The sequence below is a fragment of the Gymnogyps californianus genome, chromosome 1, assembly GCF_018139145.2.
Source record: "Gymnogyps californianus isolate 813 chromosome 1, ASM1813914v2, whole genome shotgun sequence".
Classification (NCBI taxonomy): domain Eukaryota; kingdom Metazoa; phylum Chordata; class Aves; order Accipitriformes; family Cathartidae; genus Gymnogyps; species Gymnogyps californianus.
This window is the reverse complement of record NC_059471.1, coordinates 97,806,126-97,823,152: the sequence shown is the minus strand read 5'-3', so window position 1 is coordinate 97,823,152 and position 17,027 is coordinate 97,806,126. Positions and strand designations below refer to the sequence as shown.

Sequence of the window (17,027 nt, the reverse complement as noted above, 5' to 3'; positions counted from 1 at the left end):
TAACCAAGTAAGGTCCTGAGCTTACAAATATATCTGTGAATGCTTTAAGTAATGAGCTATACTTAATAAGCGTATTTAATACATACAATGTGAAGAAAATAACAGGAGTTTGAGAATGAGTATTCTGTTATTTGCAGTTAGAAGCCTAAATATTACAGAACCTCATATTTATGTACTTGTAATTTGTGATTACAAAATATTAAAATGGCGTTTCATTCACCATGGCATGCAGCTTTTGCTTTTTTAGAAAAAAAGCAGCCCTCTCACCATTGCATTTAAGTGAGTAGACCCATACCAATGGAAGTTCATAGCATAAAACTACATCAGTTGTGTAATAATCCTTATAAAATGTGTAGTATGGAGAATTCCCTCATGATTGCTGTCTTCCATCCTATGTATTGGACTCTTGTCCTTTTGCAGAACTGAGGAGGGGCAACACAGTTTGTTTGGACAATTAGAAACAAAGAAAGAAAAGGGTACCTGTCTTTTCCCTTTTTGTTTGTTTTTTTTTTTGTTTGTTTACCTTTGAATCACTCATCTCAGTTACTTCTTCATTCTTTTCCCCTGCTGCTCCTCTCCTCCCAGCTCCTTTTATTTTCCAAATGTTGCAGGCTTCTCTCAAAAGCCTTGTAATTTTTAGTGCTTTTCTTAAATCTTCACCTCCTGGAGTCATTTCAGCTGTGATATTTTAAAAATTAAGCTTAGCTTTCAAGCCTGCAGAGGCTGTATCAGAGAGAACTGAAGATAAAATGAAAAGCAGGGACCTCAACAGTGGTCGGGAACAGTACATTCAGTGAGTTTAGAGATGGGCAGCTGGAAGGCACAAGTTAGATCAAGCGTGATTTTTAGGTTACTTTTTTATGGGAACGAGGTTTATATGGTCATGTCATGAAGGTACAGGTATATTTGGGGGTGTATCCATGTCGTTTAATAATATTTGAACCTAGCAACTCACTCCAGATAGGATTAAAGCTGTCAGAATAATTTAGTTCCTGTAACTTTCATGAAAATAAATTGTGCAGCAGGGAAGATGTATCATGTACTCCCTGAATGATGGAGAGTCTGCAGCGGGAGCTTTTAGGCAACAGCATCCACTGCCTAAAAAGAGACCTTATATACACCACAACTTTGGAAGAGATTTCAGTTAAAGCTTGCACCTTACACCCTAAAGTTAACAAACCATGAGGCACAAATGTGTGGGGAACCAGACTTTCTTAATTCTGGTGCTTGGGGAGTCACGTGCTTTAAGATCAAGGGAGTTAGAACATTTCTTGATATCACGAAAAGCCTAAGAGGCTGAGGAGAGCTAAGGATGGAGTAACCTTAATTACAAAGGAGACCAAGAGATGGGACTACTGGGGTGAGGGGAAGACAGCAGATGAGGAATTTCTACGCCTGTAGTGTGTGAGAGGGGAGCTGGGGAAGAGAAAGTGGCAGGCAGGAAGGGAAGGAAAAGCAAAGGGAAGCAGGAGGAGAAAGGAAAATTCAAGCTGGGAAAGGCATCAAGAAAGGCTTTGAAGATCACTGGGAGAAGAGATTAAACAGAAACTAAATTAGTTGGAATTTAATCTGTGCTTTCTCAGAAGAAATCGGTGAACTGCTATCCAAAGAAGTGCAGGCAAGGCAGAAGGAGAACAAAGGGTTTGCAGGGAGACTCAAATTTGAAGAAAAGGCAGGTCTGGGCATGGGAACCAGTTAATTTTAAGCACTGACTGAATGTGTCACTAATGACTGTGTCAGGGATAATGAGGGATGAAACTTGTGGTAGAAGAAGCCAGCCTGGCCACAGGAACTCTATTAGAGGTGTTGTTACACGGCGCAAGAGCAGAAATAGAGAAAGAGGCTCTTGTGAGTAAGACAAACTAAGAGTTGTATTTTTTTAAAAATCTTGTTTATGTAAGTCATTCACATGAACTTTGAGACCTGATTCACACATCTGAGCACTCTGGATTAGCATAGTTCATTTTCTTTCCCACTCTCTCTGCTAGATGTACAAGTTCTTTCTCTGTTCACAAGCCCGACATCCATGTGGTTCGGACTGTACGGGGAAAAATGGCTCGAAAACGAACTCCTGTAAAGGCTCCAGGCAGTCTAGCGAGAGGATGAAACGCCTGTTTTGTTAGTGGACAAATGGTGGCAGTGTGCACAGAGTGACTAGATTCCTGAAGACCGAGAGCAACTGTGTTGGCTGAGCAGGGTCTTGACACAGCAGTTACGCTCAGAGGACTGAAGGCAGACCTGGCTTGCACGAACACTTAAGTAGCCGTTTCTATTGCCAGACTATTAGCTAGATCTTCTTTAAGTGGCCTGGCCCAGGACAGTGTTATGTAAAACAAACTAGGCGGCTTGCTACTGTTAAACCAACATGAAGAGCGGCACGGACCTTGAAAAAATGTAGGGCATTCCCAGTTTATGGGGGTACAGGATAATCATGTAGATTCCCAGCTGCTGTTGTGCAGAAGGACTGCAAAACCTGAAACTAAACCTGCTTTGGTCTTGAGCTGAGCTTCCTAAGATGAGATTTGCTCTGTATGTATCAGCTTCTTCCCCCCCTTGATAACCTTTGCCCTCAAAGAGAGAGAGAGAGGTTGCTAAGATGATCTTTCAGATGTCTTAAGAATGAGGAGCAAGGTAGAGATGACAATCACCTCAGTGACCTGATTGAAAGGTGTACGTTCAAGCCCTTTTGCGCAGCAGAGAATCTACAAGAGAGAAACGTTTTAAAATATCCCAACAGCAAAATGGCTAAGCCACAAGGCACGCATCTGTCTGAAACGACATTTCCCTGATTCTCCTGCTCCTTACTTAACAGTTGAGGGAAACAGGGCATATTTAACAGTGGTAAAACATGAGGGAACCGCTGTGATAGTGTGATTTCCTTCCATGTGGAGACAGGAAGCGGAGTTTCAGTAGAAGACAGACATCTGCACCCAGCACCTTTACTTCAGGTCACGGCAGGACCTCCGGGTGGGATCCTGAGGTCCTGGGGGTATGCTGGTTGCAGTGCAGGGTCCTGCCTCACTCAGAGCCTGCAGTGGGACCGGGGTTTGGAGGAAGACGGGAGCAGGTTTGGGGGAGGAAGGGTCACAGCATGGCAAAGGATCTGCCGAGCAGTTTCTCCAGGCAGTTGCACCACACACAGGGCGGAGAAGTTCCTCCCTCCCCCCCCCCGCCCCCGAGTTTCTGGGACACAGGCCCGTACAGCCTTCGGGGAGGCCTCCAGTGAGACCCCCGGCTGCCTCCACGGAGGCTCCCAGACTCGGGGCTTCTCGGGGTCGCGGGGTGATTCCCCGCCTGCCCCAGGCGGCTCCCGCCACCCTCCCCGGGGGCACAAGGCGGGGCGACCCGCAGCCCCAACGCCCGAGGGCAGCCGGCCGAGGTAGGGGACCCCCCCGCCCCCGCCCCTACCCCGAGGCCCTCAGCCCCCGCCTTGGGCCGCGCCAGGCGGGCCAACATCCCCAGCCTTGAGGCGGCGAGGCAGCCCGAGGCAGAGCAGCGGGCCCCGGCTGAGGAGGAGCGGCGGGGGGCCGCCACCACGGCTGCCGCCCTCTCCCCGCGTGGCGGAGCCACATGGTATCGCCCTCCTCCCCCCCCTTACCCCGAGGAGGTGGTTTCACCTCCCCCCCCCCCCCCCACCGAGCCGGAGAGGGGCGTGGCCGGCCCGGTCAGGCTTCCCCGCCTCCTTCGTCCATATTCATGAGCGTGAGCCGGGAGGCGCCGGCGTAGGGAGGGGGCGCGCGGCAGCCCCGCCCCGCCGCCACAGCGGCGGGGCGGGGCTGCCGCGCGCCCCCTCCCTACGCCGGCGCGTGCCCCGCCCCCCGCGGTGAATATTGATGAGGCGTGATGCGCGGCGTGGTGTCGTCTCGGGCGGCGCGGCCGGCGATTGGCCGGGTGCGTGTGTGCGCGGTGACGCGTGTCGCGGCGGTGCGGGTCCCGATTGCTGCAGCCGCTTGTCAGTGTGACGAAGATTGGCACCCAGGTAAGCGCTGTCACTCAAACCCGCTCCCAGCCAGCCAGCCAGCCATCCATCACGGCGCGCCCGCCGCCGCCGCCGCCGGCCGGGCCCAGGCGTACCACCAGACCGGGGAGGGGGGGGGGGTGCTGGTTGGGGAAGGAGCGGGGGGCGAGCCCGGCACGCGGAACAGCGGGGAGGGGGCACCCGCACTCCGCAACTCGCCCAGAGGGGGTTAGGGGCGGTGGCGGGCAGGCGCGGGGAGGGGAGGGGAGGGGGAGCGAGGAAAATTCTGGAACGGCCGCCGTGTAACCGTTGTCTCTTGTGGGCGCGCGCCGGCGGGGGCGCGCCGGCGCGCGCGCGCGGGGAGGGGAGAGGAGACGGGGCGAGAGGGAGCGCGGGCCGCTGCTCGGAGCCGCGCGGAGGGGACGCGGCGGCCGGAGGGGGGAGGAGGAGGAGGAGGAGGAGGGAGAGGGGGCGACGGGAGGGGGGAGGCGACGTGACACTTAAAGGGCCAGCGCGGTGTTGGCAGGCGTTCCTTGGGGGGGGGGGGCGGCAAGGCAGAACGGATAGCCCGGCAGGGGCTCTCCGGGGTCCTCCTCGCCCCCGCCTCCCCTCGCTGCCGTGCCAGGCCCCGTCGACCCGGCCCAACCCAGCCCGGGGAGCCCTCGCCTGTGGCGGGGATCAAACCGCCGCGGCAGCTGCCTTCCCTCCGCACCTGCCCTGGCCCCGCCGGGTGCGGCCCCGGGGGGGGGGGGGGGGGGGGGCGGGGGAGGAAGGGGGCTACCGGCCGCAGTTGGCCGCTGCGGCCGCGCGCGGGCCCCGTGCCGGCGCTGTGGGGTGCCGGCGGGGGTGGGCTGGTGACCCCCCCCGGACCCTGCCCCCGGCCCTGGTGCTGCTTCGGTGGCGGCGCGGTCCGGCGGAGCTCGGCCCGGCCCCCGGGAGAGCGGGAGCTGGCGCGTCTTTGGCTGTGCTTTCCTCCCCCCCGCCTCCCTTCTTATTCATCGAAAGCAGATTCTGTTAGCGGCTGGCACTTGGGGCAGTGTGCGCAGTTCTGGCATGAGGTGGTTTCTTCCTCTGTTGTGTTTTTTTTTTTTAATTTATTTATTTTTGATGTGACCTCATTGTCTCTTGCCTCGGTTACGAGTAGAGGCTTCTTGACACCTAGACCGAGGCTTCCTGAGTGTTTATACAGCCGCAATTAGGAGAAACTTGACATTGCCCAGAGGCCCTGCTTGTGATGTGTGTAAACAATAATAAATCAAGTACTGGTTTTATCCTGAAATATTGCCTCAATTAGCCACATGTCCCGGGTCTCCGTGGAGTAGTCGATAGCTTTCCCTCATTCCCACAACACCAGCTGTATAGCCCAGAGTTCATCCGTTAACAATATAAGTAGTTAACACATCTGTGTGATACTTCTCTGTATAGCTTATCACAATCTTTTTTTATTATTTCTTAAATATTTTCTGTTGTCCTAAATGGGAACATATAATGTTGTTTTAGAGACAGAGTCACGGTATTAATTTTTTTTTTTTTAATCTGCTGCTGCAGTTTGTGACCCCTTTTTGTCAGTTATGTCTAAGTAAATTACTAGTATGGTTTTGAGAGGGAGAATGAGACTCTAGATCTGGTATGATACCCTTATAAGTGAATTTTTATGCCATGCAATGAATTACTTCTGGGTTTTGTTGTTTTGGGGGGTTTTTTTGGTCACATGCAGTTAAGAGCTGTCCAGGCAAGATTCATTTTTGTCCTTGCCCCTATTTGGAATATGATGTGTGCATTCCATTAAACAGATCACAGGAATAGGGAGCACGGACAATATGTTCTGGTCTGTGGATGTTGGAAAAAACTTGAGCCAGCATCCTATGGAGGATAGCAGGAGAGTGTAGATCATTTTCAATGTATGCTAAATGTCTCATCTAATTGTTTTTTTAAAAAAGCTAAAGAATTCTTTCTTAGTCTTTACAAAAACATGCACATATAGTTAGTTCGTAATACTGTTCATAATTTTATTCTAGAGCATGCTCTGCACAAAGTTTCACCAGTGTAGATTGTTTGATTAGGGGAATTCTAACAACTATAGCTTAAGAAATTAATACACCTTGCTATTCTCCATACTGTGAATACACTTACAGCTTGTTCCCTGTATCCTCTATGGGATACAAACTGTTTACAGTCTGCCTGTGCTATGGGGTTATATCCCTTTAGTTATATATGTGTAGTTAAAGTGATACAGCTTCTGCAGCGGGGTAAGCGCTGAAGTCTTGTTTAAGAATGAGTCCTGGTTAGTCCCTGTTAGCTGCATGTAGAAATTTTATGGATTATACTGAATCAGGAAACAAATTGTTGTGATTGTATCAGAAATCCTTCTATGTATTTCCAGACCTTGTCATTGCTTGAGTATCAAGCAACAGCAAATGCATTTTGAGTACATTTTCTAAATAGCTCTGTAAAATAAAATTGCAGAATTACCCTTTTTTGAGTTTGTGTGTAGCCATATATAATCATTACATTTAAGTTTTCAAAAACTTGGGGGGGGGGGAAAACCCCAAACATTTCACTTTTATTCAGTCTGAAGAAACAGTTTCGCACTTCTTGGTATGTCATTGTTTTTAATCTATCCAAAGGAAGTAACTCTGATTTTTTTTTTTTTCCATGTATGTTCTATCTTCAGTTTATTTTATGAAGTGTATAGTATATTTTTACTGTTGACTGTTACCACTTTACGTGTTTTCTTGTCATCTTATGATTAAAGTATCCACAGGAAAACTTCCGTGTAGATTTCATGAAGTTTTGTTAAAGTAAGCTTCAGTTAAGTGGTGAAAGGCATAGCTCCGTTTACTTCATTGGCAGGGTAAAGATAGGTAGTGTAGAGGCTACTACACTGCACTGAGACTTTGAAGACTGATACTGTTCATTCTCATTCATCCTCTGAGTGATTTTGGGGCATGCATTTTTTATCTGTGCCTATGTATCCTTCTCTACATAAATTGAATAGTAATACCTGTCTCAATCTGAAGTGGGTCTTATTGTTTAGTTAAAGTGCTTTGCTGGACTGGAATTTATCTTGTTACCATTTCCTATGTGCTAATAGGAAAACTGAGAATTCTTCAAATTTTATGTATCTTGTTACAGTTGGTTGGGGTTTTATTTTGTATTTGGAAATTTCACTTTGGCCTGTAAAATGTTAGTCTAATATTAAGTAACTTAGAGCCTTGATTTGTACTCTTTCTTAATCTAGATAGAGTTTTAAAAATTCAGATTATATTTTGAATATAAAAATAACATTTTAAAACTAAGCCCTTGCAGTCTTCCATTAGTGCAACCGAAAGGAGTTTAGAGTGAATGAAATATACGTGTTTATTTTAAATACTTCAGTTTTATGAAATGGATATGTCTTCTGGAAGCTGTACTTTCTTTTTCAGAATTTTGCTTTCCGACTGTATTTTTCTCATACCTTTCCCTGTACTGTAAATGCAGTGCTGTAATAAAGTCGTAATAATTCTGATTGCTACCACAGCAAGTTTAGAAGTGTTTAGGAGCAATTCAATTTCCTGGAAAAGAATAACTCTTTTGCTGTTATTAAGCCCTGTACTAACGGCCAAGGGTGAATGATCCACAAAACCACTACTGTGATAGTGGAACTGCTTGTTCTAATGGCTCTGTTAATGTCCTGAATAAAGAGAGATGTAGTCCAAATTGTATTTCAGAATATTATGTAGTGGTCTGGGAGCCAAATGTTACCTCTGCAAAACTGGCACACATGTGAAAGCTTACAATAAAGCAGATTAATATTTTTATTTTGGTGTAAGTAAGACTGAATTTTTTTGTGTGTGTGAAATTTAAAATTCCACAAATGTTACTTCTCTCTTGCAGCAGCTGGTTGCTTCAGTCTCACTTGTTAAAAAGAGCCTGTAGGTTTGCAAATGATAAGTCTCTGGGGGGGGTTATTTTACCACAGCTCGATGCTGTACAAAATGTAAAACAACTCACTGCTCTTCTAAGCAAGAGGATTCCAAGAGCAAGGAAAAAAGCCGCTGATAGAGTTCTTTCCTTTGCTTACTTGGTGCCAGGTGTTACCAAAGTATTTCACCCAGACTATTACAGCTCTCGCCAAGATAACCGAATGCTGAAGTATTCACGTTCGTTAGCGAGTTCTTCACTTTGTTCAATAAGATTGTTTCGTGTCGTAACTGTAGAGCACGGGTATCGTCAAATGGAGCTAGGGGTGGGGTAGAAAATAAAATAACGACACCAAGAATCTGGAAATACCAATCTTTGTTGTTAATGGAGCACTGGCATGTTTTTATGAAGTTGGTAAAGGGCAGTAACTTGGTTCCCCTGCCAGCAGTGTGGGGATACCAAGTCGTGTATGTTACTGAAGGACAAAAAGGAAGTCGGTGTTAGAAGTGGAACACTTAGGTCTGCTTGTCGTCACATGCTTGCTTATCATCCTTCATATGAACATGCTTGTTCGTTTTTAATATAGCAACTACTCCAGGCCATGATGTTCTCATTTTTTTCTACATACGTGTATAAAAGAGGTATTTGCTGTTAAACAGGAAGGCCATTTAAGTACTTAGACAGTCAAAAGGTGATTTTTTTGAAAATGGGAGCTAACTGTGATAGTCATGTGCTGCCCCTTAGCCTGCTATACCTGTGGGTCTGTAACTGTCATCTGCAGCTGACAGTAAATTCAGGCAAAAAAAGTAGAATATGGTAGCTTACTGCTGGAGTACTAAAAGAAGGATCAATTTTTTTTAAACCACCAAATTCCAATTTATATTTTATTTGTGAGCTTTTGGAATTGCATGTTCTTGAGGACAGAGGACGTTAGGAAATGTGGCTGTACTTCACATCCTGCTTAGCTTTTTTCGAGTTACATAGCAAACAAAACAAAGGGAAAAGGATATTATAATACTTATTACTGAAAAATAAAGTCCAAGTCTTTTATATTCAAAGGAAACAGAGGCGATTATAAAACAGAAATTGGAGCTTTATACATGTTTAACGTGCCTAGGGAATAGGGGAATGAAAATGTGTGCTATGTTGTATGTTTTTATAACGAAAGAACTTGAACTTCCAGGTCAGTCTATGATCACTTAATTTCTATGTGTTCTAGCCCATTTTTGTGTATTTTAGGCCATGATAGTAGCGATGCCAGGAGTAAGGTTACGTGGTTATTTTTTTTTTATTATTTTGAGGTGTTGTTTTCAATAGCTTATTTCTTAGTCATACTGAAATTTGCCATGATGAATATGTTTGAGCAGGGTTATTCCAGAAACTTTAAACTAAAATGACTCAGGATTTTGAAAATGACTTAAAGAGAAAGTAAATATGTTAATTTAAAGGAGGGGAAAGATACTTGTTTGCCTTATTTAAGAGCATATCAACACCTGAGTTCTGGAATTTAGCATTGCAGAGGGGAGAGTTGCATTGCAGGGAGCATAAGCATTCACACGGAGCATATGGCTGTTCCTCGAGAAGCTTCAGCGAATCATAAGCTTGTGAAAAACTGGTTCATGCATGTTACTCGGCAAATATTTATTAACTAAATTATCTGAATATTCCATGTAACACCAGTATCTTCCTGTCTGTTGGTCCTTTCATGTCACCTGACTGTGCAGTCATCATCTGGACCAAGTAGTTAAGCATGATGCATCCCCCAGCAGTAGGTGATGGGTAAGTTTAATCCTAAATAGTCTGTCTTTATCTGTGCTTCTCCCCCAACCCCAGAATGCTTAGGCAGCAGTCGTACTTGTGGAGGGATGAAGACTGCTGTTCGGGGAGAGGTGGGGAACAGAGATTGAAGCTTGGTGGAAATGCAGGAGGCCCAGGAACCTGAAAAGGATGGTACGAGCAAAATTACAAATGGTCAGAAGTGGGGGGAGCAAGAGAGGGCGAGAGGTGAGAAAGAGGACAAGCTGTGCGTTGGTGTGGAAGGAATGACGGGAAGGGTAGTATGAGGCTGAAGAGCAGAAAGAACATGGATAGAAAAGTAAGGGAACATGAAGAGCGTTGGCAGCAGGAACAGAAGAGGCTGGAACACAGCACATCTTCCTTGCAAAAGCTAGTTGAACCGATTGCTTCTGGTTCTCCACTAGTAAAGAGTTGTGGACAAAGTGGAGCAGGAAAGGAAGAATTTTTATTTAATCACCATTTTGAAAAGAAAATAACAGTTCATTTTAGGGCCTTAACTTAGTAGCAAAACAAAGTTGTTCATGTTCGACCATGTTAGAGTCAAAAGAGGGAAGATTCTGGAAAAGTCAAATCCGGTTCCAATCAGTCAGTAACAAGAGGGTCGCAGGACCAGGATTTTGTGTCACATTAGTTTATTCAGCTAGTCCAAGTTAATGCTTGTTGCATTGACAGGCTCATTATTTCTGAAATCGTAAAGGGCATAAAAGTGAAATAGTTGACAATGGAACATCTTAATCTTGGTGAAGTGTTTAAATGCCAAAAATGTGTAGAGGGGATTTTCTTATGCATTCAACGTCTTAAGTCCATTTTAAATGCAGTTATTACTTAAATAAAACTCTCCTTTGTCCTTTAACTATACTTCAGTAGCATTAGGAATTTAGTCTTTCATAGAAAGAATCATTAGAAACTTCTATGGTTTTATAATAAAAATGTTGGAAAACTTACATATGCTTACATAAACTGCTTGCTAACATTGTAAAGTATTCAACAGCAATAAAGGCATAGTGAGATTGGTGTTTATTCTGTGTCTTCTTTATGAAACCGCAAAGTATAAACACAAAACAAGATTAATTTCAGTCATAGTTTATTGGGTGCTGATACAAATCATGATTAAAATAGGATTTCCCGTTGCTTTCGTTTAATTCGCCTGGAAGGATACGATAAAATGAGTGTCTCGAAAAGTAAGGGATTCACTACATGCTTGTGTGGATATTCCAAAGGCTTCAATGGCAAAGGAATGGAATTGTGTCTAGTACATATGCAAACCTGCTGTTGATCCATGTGGGGAAATGTGGAGGGTGGAGTTCTCTCTCCTTCCCCCCCCCCCCCCCCCAATGAAATTGTGTTTGAAAAAGTAATTAAATATCATTAAGTAGGAAAGTTGTTACCAGAATCAGATCCAGCTGTGGAATTGCTGATACATGTCCTCTGGTATGTAAGGGGTTTTTGGTAGTCTTTCTAATGCAGTCCTCTTACCACAATAGCAGCGAGGCAGATAGTGTAGTATCTTCTTGATTTTGGGTCTAAAACGTTATGATGACAGCACATTGGGTAAATACAGAGGGGGGGAAAAATACTTCTCTGTCTGTGACAAGTAGATATATGTGAGGATTTACGATGTGTATGCTAGGATTCATAAGCGAGAACCGTAAAAAGTGCTTCAGTTTGCAGTGTTAAGAATACAGAAAAAAACCCCTAAAGGAATCTTCATTTACTATGTGAATATTGGGGATGCATGAGGGAGTGATGGGAAATATTTTTGCTCCCTCATACCCTAATCCCTCTTGGGGAGTCTTGGAGCAATTAAAGAAGGGAGGTTTCCTTTCCCCAAAGTGTTGTTTTCCTTTTACCAAAATTTCTATTTAGTCCCCTTAATTCCTTACTATTACTTTATGGAGCTAATAAAGCAGGGTCAAATTACAGTGTGAAATGGGCAGGAGAAACTGCGATGCTGCCAAAGTGTCTTAAATTTGAGAATCTTTTAATAGAAGAATGAGATTTTCATTTTGCAGAAGGTAGGAGAGCAACCTGAGGCTTTCCTTCTGCAATGCCAAGAGCTACCTGGAGGCAGGATACCTAGCATACTGAGGTGACATTATTTTATGACTAGATTGGATAAGATTTCTCATCTTTCTCTTCGTTGTTGTTAAGAAGCACTATGGTAAATTGGTGATCACATGAACCATAAACATGAACCATGATTATGCATGCTTCCCAAGAAATATGCTGGTGTAAACAAAAATGATGTATGCAGAATTAAGGAGCTGAAGTTCTTCAAAAGACCCAGATGCCCTTAATTCTGCTTTTGTTGTTGTGCCTTGAGAAATCGATATTATCTTATGCAGCCTTAATATCCATTTTATCAGTTACTGCACATGCAATTTTAGCTTGTAAAGTGGCACATTTTTTATAATACTTTTTTTCATATTTGGTACCTGCAAATAGGAGAATTTCCAAAATTCCTTCAAAATACCAAAAGCAGAGTTTACACAAAGAGTGAATTGCTAAAGGAACGCAAATCTTTGCATGAGATGGTTTGTTGTTTGTCGTGCTGTGTGACATTGTGTGGTGATGCTTGGAAGATAGTCTGTGATATAAATACTTTGTATGGCTTGTTAAATTCTGAAATGGGATGATATGAAAAGAGGATGCTATGAAAGATTGATGGGACAGCAAAGCAGTATATATAGTGTTGGAGAGGTCTTGCTGGATAAAGTCAGCGTTACATGGTATATATGCTCAAAATCCGACAGGCAAAGAAAGGTTGATAGCTTGTAGTGTAGCCTGTATTTCTGAAGAAATTTAACTTTAGTGGTGGATTTTAATTTATTTTTAATTTTCAGTTTCTTGAAGTATAATATGCATTCAGTTTTTCAATGTAATCTCATATTCATCAAGATTAATATATAAATAACTTTATTGCACCACCAAACAATAAAGGGAAAAAAGTGACACAAAGTAAATCTCATTTTACTGCAGCCGAAAATTGGTTTTGTGGCTTTTTAGGGCTTGTCTCCCAGGGAAATTGACAGCATAGCTGTTGTGTAATAACTGTTTAGCTGTATTTGTGTAGTGCAACTCCCTGAGGCTGGCATTATATTCCTGAACAGGAACATCATCTTTCTAAAAGTGTAATATTCTAAATAATGACTATACTTTGTAAGTACATAAGATAGAGGAAATGGAAGCCACCTTGCTGCTGGATGAGGAGTACATTCTCATTGAGCACAGTTTTAATAAACTTGTATGCATGAACTTCATATTGATTTGTTTGTCTTAATTTTACTGAATGTCTCTTTGTAGGCAGGTTGATGGAGATAGATAACCACTGCAGCAAAGGTAGAATGAATCCCTGATGGCATGTTGTCATATATACTCTACATATCGCTTCATTATTATTATTTGAATCTATAAAAATATAAATGTATCTTGATCTTAATGTCTGCTAATATTTGTATATGTGAATGTATGCACAGGTCTTTGTTTCTTACTAGCTGACATGCAAAATGAGAGAATGACTGAAAAGAGGGTTCTACGCTTGAATGAACAAGGTCGTGTTTTACTTTGTAGTAAAAACTTCAATCGTGATACGCTTTTTAAGTGACAAAGCAAGTTGCCCTTGGTTTTGGTTTCATAGTTAAGTATCTTCTTTATTAAAGCTTGTCTGCAAGAGGAATAAAAGGAAAAAACAAATTGGCAATAGCAATTCCAAGTTTAGGCTCCACAGTGCCTTGGTGTTGTCTCCATCCTTTAACAGGTGTATCTGCTCCCTGTTCTTGCCCCCACTGAGACATGCAAGAGGATAAAACATGCAAGCTCATATCTCTCTTGTTTTCTTGTCTGGTATGTTTTAGGGTAGACTCTAGTCTTAATTGCTGTCATGTGTCTCTTGGAAGAAGGCAATATGACTGCAGTGTCCTCTGGTTCCTTCTCAGCCAAACCTTGTCCTCTGCAGCATCTTTCACCTGGGCCTACATTTCTTCAGTACCTCTTTCCTTCTGCCCTCGGTATCTCATACGCTGTCTAGAAACTTGCCTATTTCCAGAGTTTCAGCTGAAGGCTTTGCAGGCAAGGGCTGCTTCTTCATACATGAAATATTTTTGACTGACCAGATCTGGCAGCAGTAGCACAATCGGTTCTTTGCTGCAGTTGTTTCTGAATGAAGGGAGCAGGTTTTTCAGATTTGCAATGGTGAAGTAGTCCTTTATGTCTGAGCAGAGACAAGGAACAGATAATCCCGATTTATTTGGCAGTCACCTACATTCAGAAGATGCTATAAATAGTGAGAAGTCCTCTATTTGAAAGTAGCCCAGTAAGCTGAGGTGGGTGAAAATGATTACCAAAATTATAGAAGATAAATAGCGTGTGAAGAAGGGAATAAGAGGGTACGCTGTCTTCTCGGAACAGAATTAAGAAGTTGCAAAAATGAGAGAAGCCCATTCTTTGGGGACATAGGTCTTTGACAGCTTAAGAGAAAGTGGTAAGAACTTTTAATGTGTCATCTGTCCCTTGAGGCTTCAAGACCAGGTGTATCAGTTTGGACTGAAACTCTTTCTAGCTCAGTATTTCATCTCTAACCAATGGCTGAAGCTTATACCGCCTTATAACTCCTCAGAGTATCTTCCCTGCTCTTTTAGAGCTAGGTTTCATGAACCAGAGATGGCATCTGTATTGAGTGGCCCTTAGCATTTTGTTTTTCTGTGAACTTGGCTGAAAAATATTGCTTCTACGCTACACATGGATAAATTTTGGTTCTCAAATCCAAATACCAACTTCATCTCTCAAAAATGTTGGAGTTATTTTCATTCCAGTTCTTATGCAGTTGGCAAAACTGGGAACACAGGAACTTTCTCTATGTGAGAAACGGAGATAATCTGATTCAAGATCTCAGCTGTGTGTTTTAGCCATCATATCATTTCAGACAGCCTTTGTGCAACATTAGTGTCTGGAACTTCCCCTGAGATAGTTTTGCAGGCTTTTTTTAATGCTTTTCAGCAGTTGTGTTTTCTAAGTACGTTTTCACAATCTTTGCTACTTTGCTTTCACAATCGATACTACTTTTTAAAAGTAGCTTTAATATATCAAACAGGTGCTATTAAATTAAATATAATTAAAGTAATTTTAAGTGGTAATTTTTTAAAAGCTTTTTAAAATTGCTGAATAATCCTGTAGCAGAACCTGTCTTCACAGAACACGTGATCCTAACAATGGCTCACGCCCTTTCCTATAGTCTGTTAGTTTTTATCATGTAGTAGATTACTTGATCATAGCCATCATTAGAATACGTTCCATGGTAAAATCAAAGCATGATGATGAAGGAGATTTAAATTTAACAAAAGGCTTTCACCTTTCTTGGTTTCATGCTTAATTTTTACAACACTGATGAGTTATTCCTGTTGCATTTTGTAGTTTTATTTTTGGGATGTGTCTTGTTTAGTCTAAGCAGACAGACAGTGAGCCAGAGAGTAAAATATGAAGGTTGAACAGCAAGCGAGGTAGCAATCCAAATGTAGCCTTCTGTTAGAGGTGTCAGCAAAGACAAAGATAAATATGGAGAATGAATGGAATAAGATGAGGGAAAGTTCAAATAATAGCATGGGATAGTTGGTGCGATTAGAGACTGTTAAAAATGCAAAAAACCATTTGCAAAACATGCAAAAAATCCTGTCAGTTTAAATAAACTTGGGGAGGGAACCACATAATAAAGCAAAATATCTTCTTCAATCACATTCAGTCTCAGAAAGTATGTTCTATGTTGTTGTCTCCTCCTGAATATTTCTCTGCTGGTTTTTAGGTTTCTGTCCTCTACATTGTACATCAGTGGGATCACTCTGCTGGAACAAGATAATGTCGTCTTCAACCCATTGAAGGGAAGGGGTGAGCAGCTTTCTCACAGCCAATATTTTATCTCCTTTAGAAAGCAGTGTGCCCTGGAAGCAAATATCATTATGTATTTTGATGAAAAGTGAAGTGAGTTCTAGATGCTTTTCATGTGTCAAAACAGGCTTGCTGTTTTGATTTTTGTTTCTTTTTAACTTTGTATGTGAATATAAGGATCTATGCTATAGAGCAAGTGCCAGGACTAAATTTAAATAAGAATGAACAAATAGCCGTGCTGAATCTGCCAATCGTCCATTTCTCTCTGAGGGACTTCAAAGGAACGTGTGTAGGGGAAAATTAGAAGGAAGGATCACTTGTTAACAAGTCTGTTGGGTAGTTTCTTCACAACCCTAAGACAATTAGTGGTTAGTTTATACCCTGAAGCATAACTATTTATATCTCTTACAAACATCTGTTGTAGCTTGTATATGTTAAAAATGATATTACTGAACTCCAACAGCTTACTTGCACCTTATGTTAATGTTACTGGGTGGTCCCTTTGCTCTTAATTATGAAGGAGTAAGCAGAGCAAGTGAGGAGTGATGTATGTTAAGTGATCACTTTGTGTATGTTTCAGCTCACCTTTAATCTCTTCTCTTAGATACTCCTTAACTTGCATGAAGTCTCCACATTTCTAATTATGATTACTCCTCTTAATTTAGCTTCCTTTCTACTCTACGTTTTACCTTCATACTTACTTTTATTAAAGGCTTGAATTTTTTTCCTTTCGCTTTGTTTTGCAGAAGACAATGCTTTTATGAATTCCCTTTTGCCGCAGGTATCAATGAAGTTTCTGATTGCAGTTCATGCATCAGCTTCCAGTTTACATGACCTTAAATATTTCCTTGAGTTTTCCTCACAATTTGTTTTCAAAATAAATAGAATGAGAGTTAATTCTGTTCTGCATGAAGTAGACTGGCTGACTCGCTCAGCCTTGGGTTATTTTTGTTATTTGTAACTTTTTGAATATAACACAAACGCAGTTTTCTTCCTACTCTCGATTTCTTTAAAAAAGAATAATTGGCATTTTTAAAGCTAAGTTGTCCAGAAGTCATATGTTCTTAGTCATATGTTTATCACTTCAGATACCTTAGTCCATATAGTATTGGGTATAGCTGTGCTGGTTAAAGATGGTCCTGCTGTGAGTTGATAATCGCCACACATGAGCCAGAAATTACCACACTAATAGGTCAGCCAAGAGCAGGGGTTGTATGAGTGCACAGCAATGTGCTTCAGACAAAGTCAGCTGGTTTACATCATAGCCACCTTTAACAGCGGGTTGAACTAGCCGAACTGACTTTATGTAAAAAGGATCAGAAATCATTCACGTGTTCTGTGAGCTCAGTGGTAGAGCTGTGGAAGTGATTAGCTCTGGCAGGGTGGCAGAGATAAACATCTGGGGGCGATACCAGCTTCATCTAACATCGTTTGCAGAACGAACATCTGCTTAGGCTGTGTATCTGCAAACTAGAACTGGATGCTGTATCCT

General features: G+C 42.7%; 1 protein-coding gene across 3 annotated transcripts in view; it reads left to right on the top strand.

Annotated features, from left to right (window-relative positions):
* The first annotated feature begins 3,933 nt into the window (after window positions 1-3,933).
* The window catches only part of PKNOX1 (PBX/knotted 1 homeobox 1), a 43,494-nt gene continuing 30,400 nt past the window's right edge, over window positions 3,934-17,027 (top strand). The window contains exons 1-2 of one of the 3 annotated variants that reach the window (XM_050909773.1): window positions 3,934-3,979; window positions 15,453-15,535. The gene's annotated coding sequence lies outside the window, so the exon portion shown is untranslated. Of the gene's footprint in view, window positions 3,980-9,607; window positions 9,641-15,168; window positions 15,536-17,027 lie in introns of those variants that run through there. The other 2 variants (XM_050909934.1, XM_050909855.1) reach the window with 2 other exon arrangements.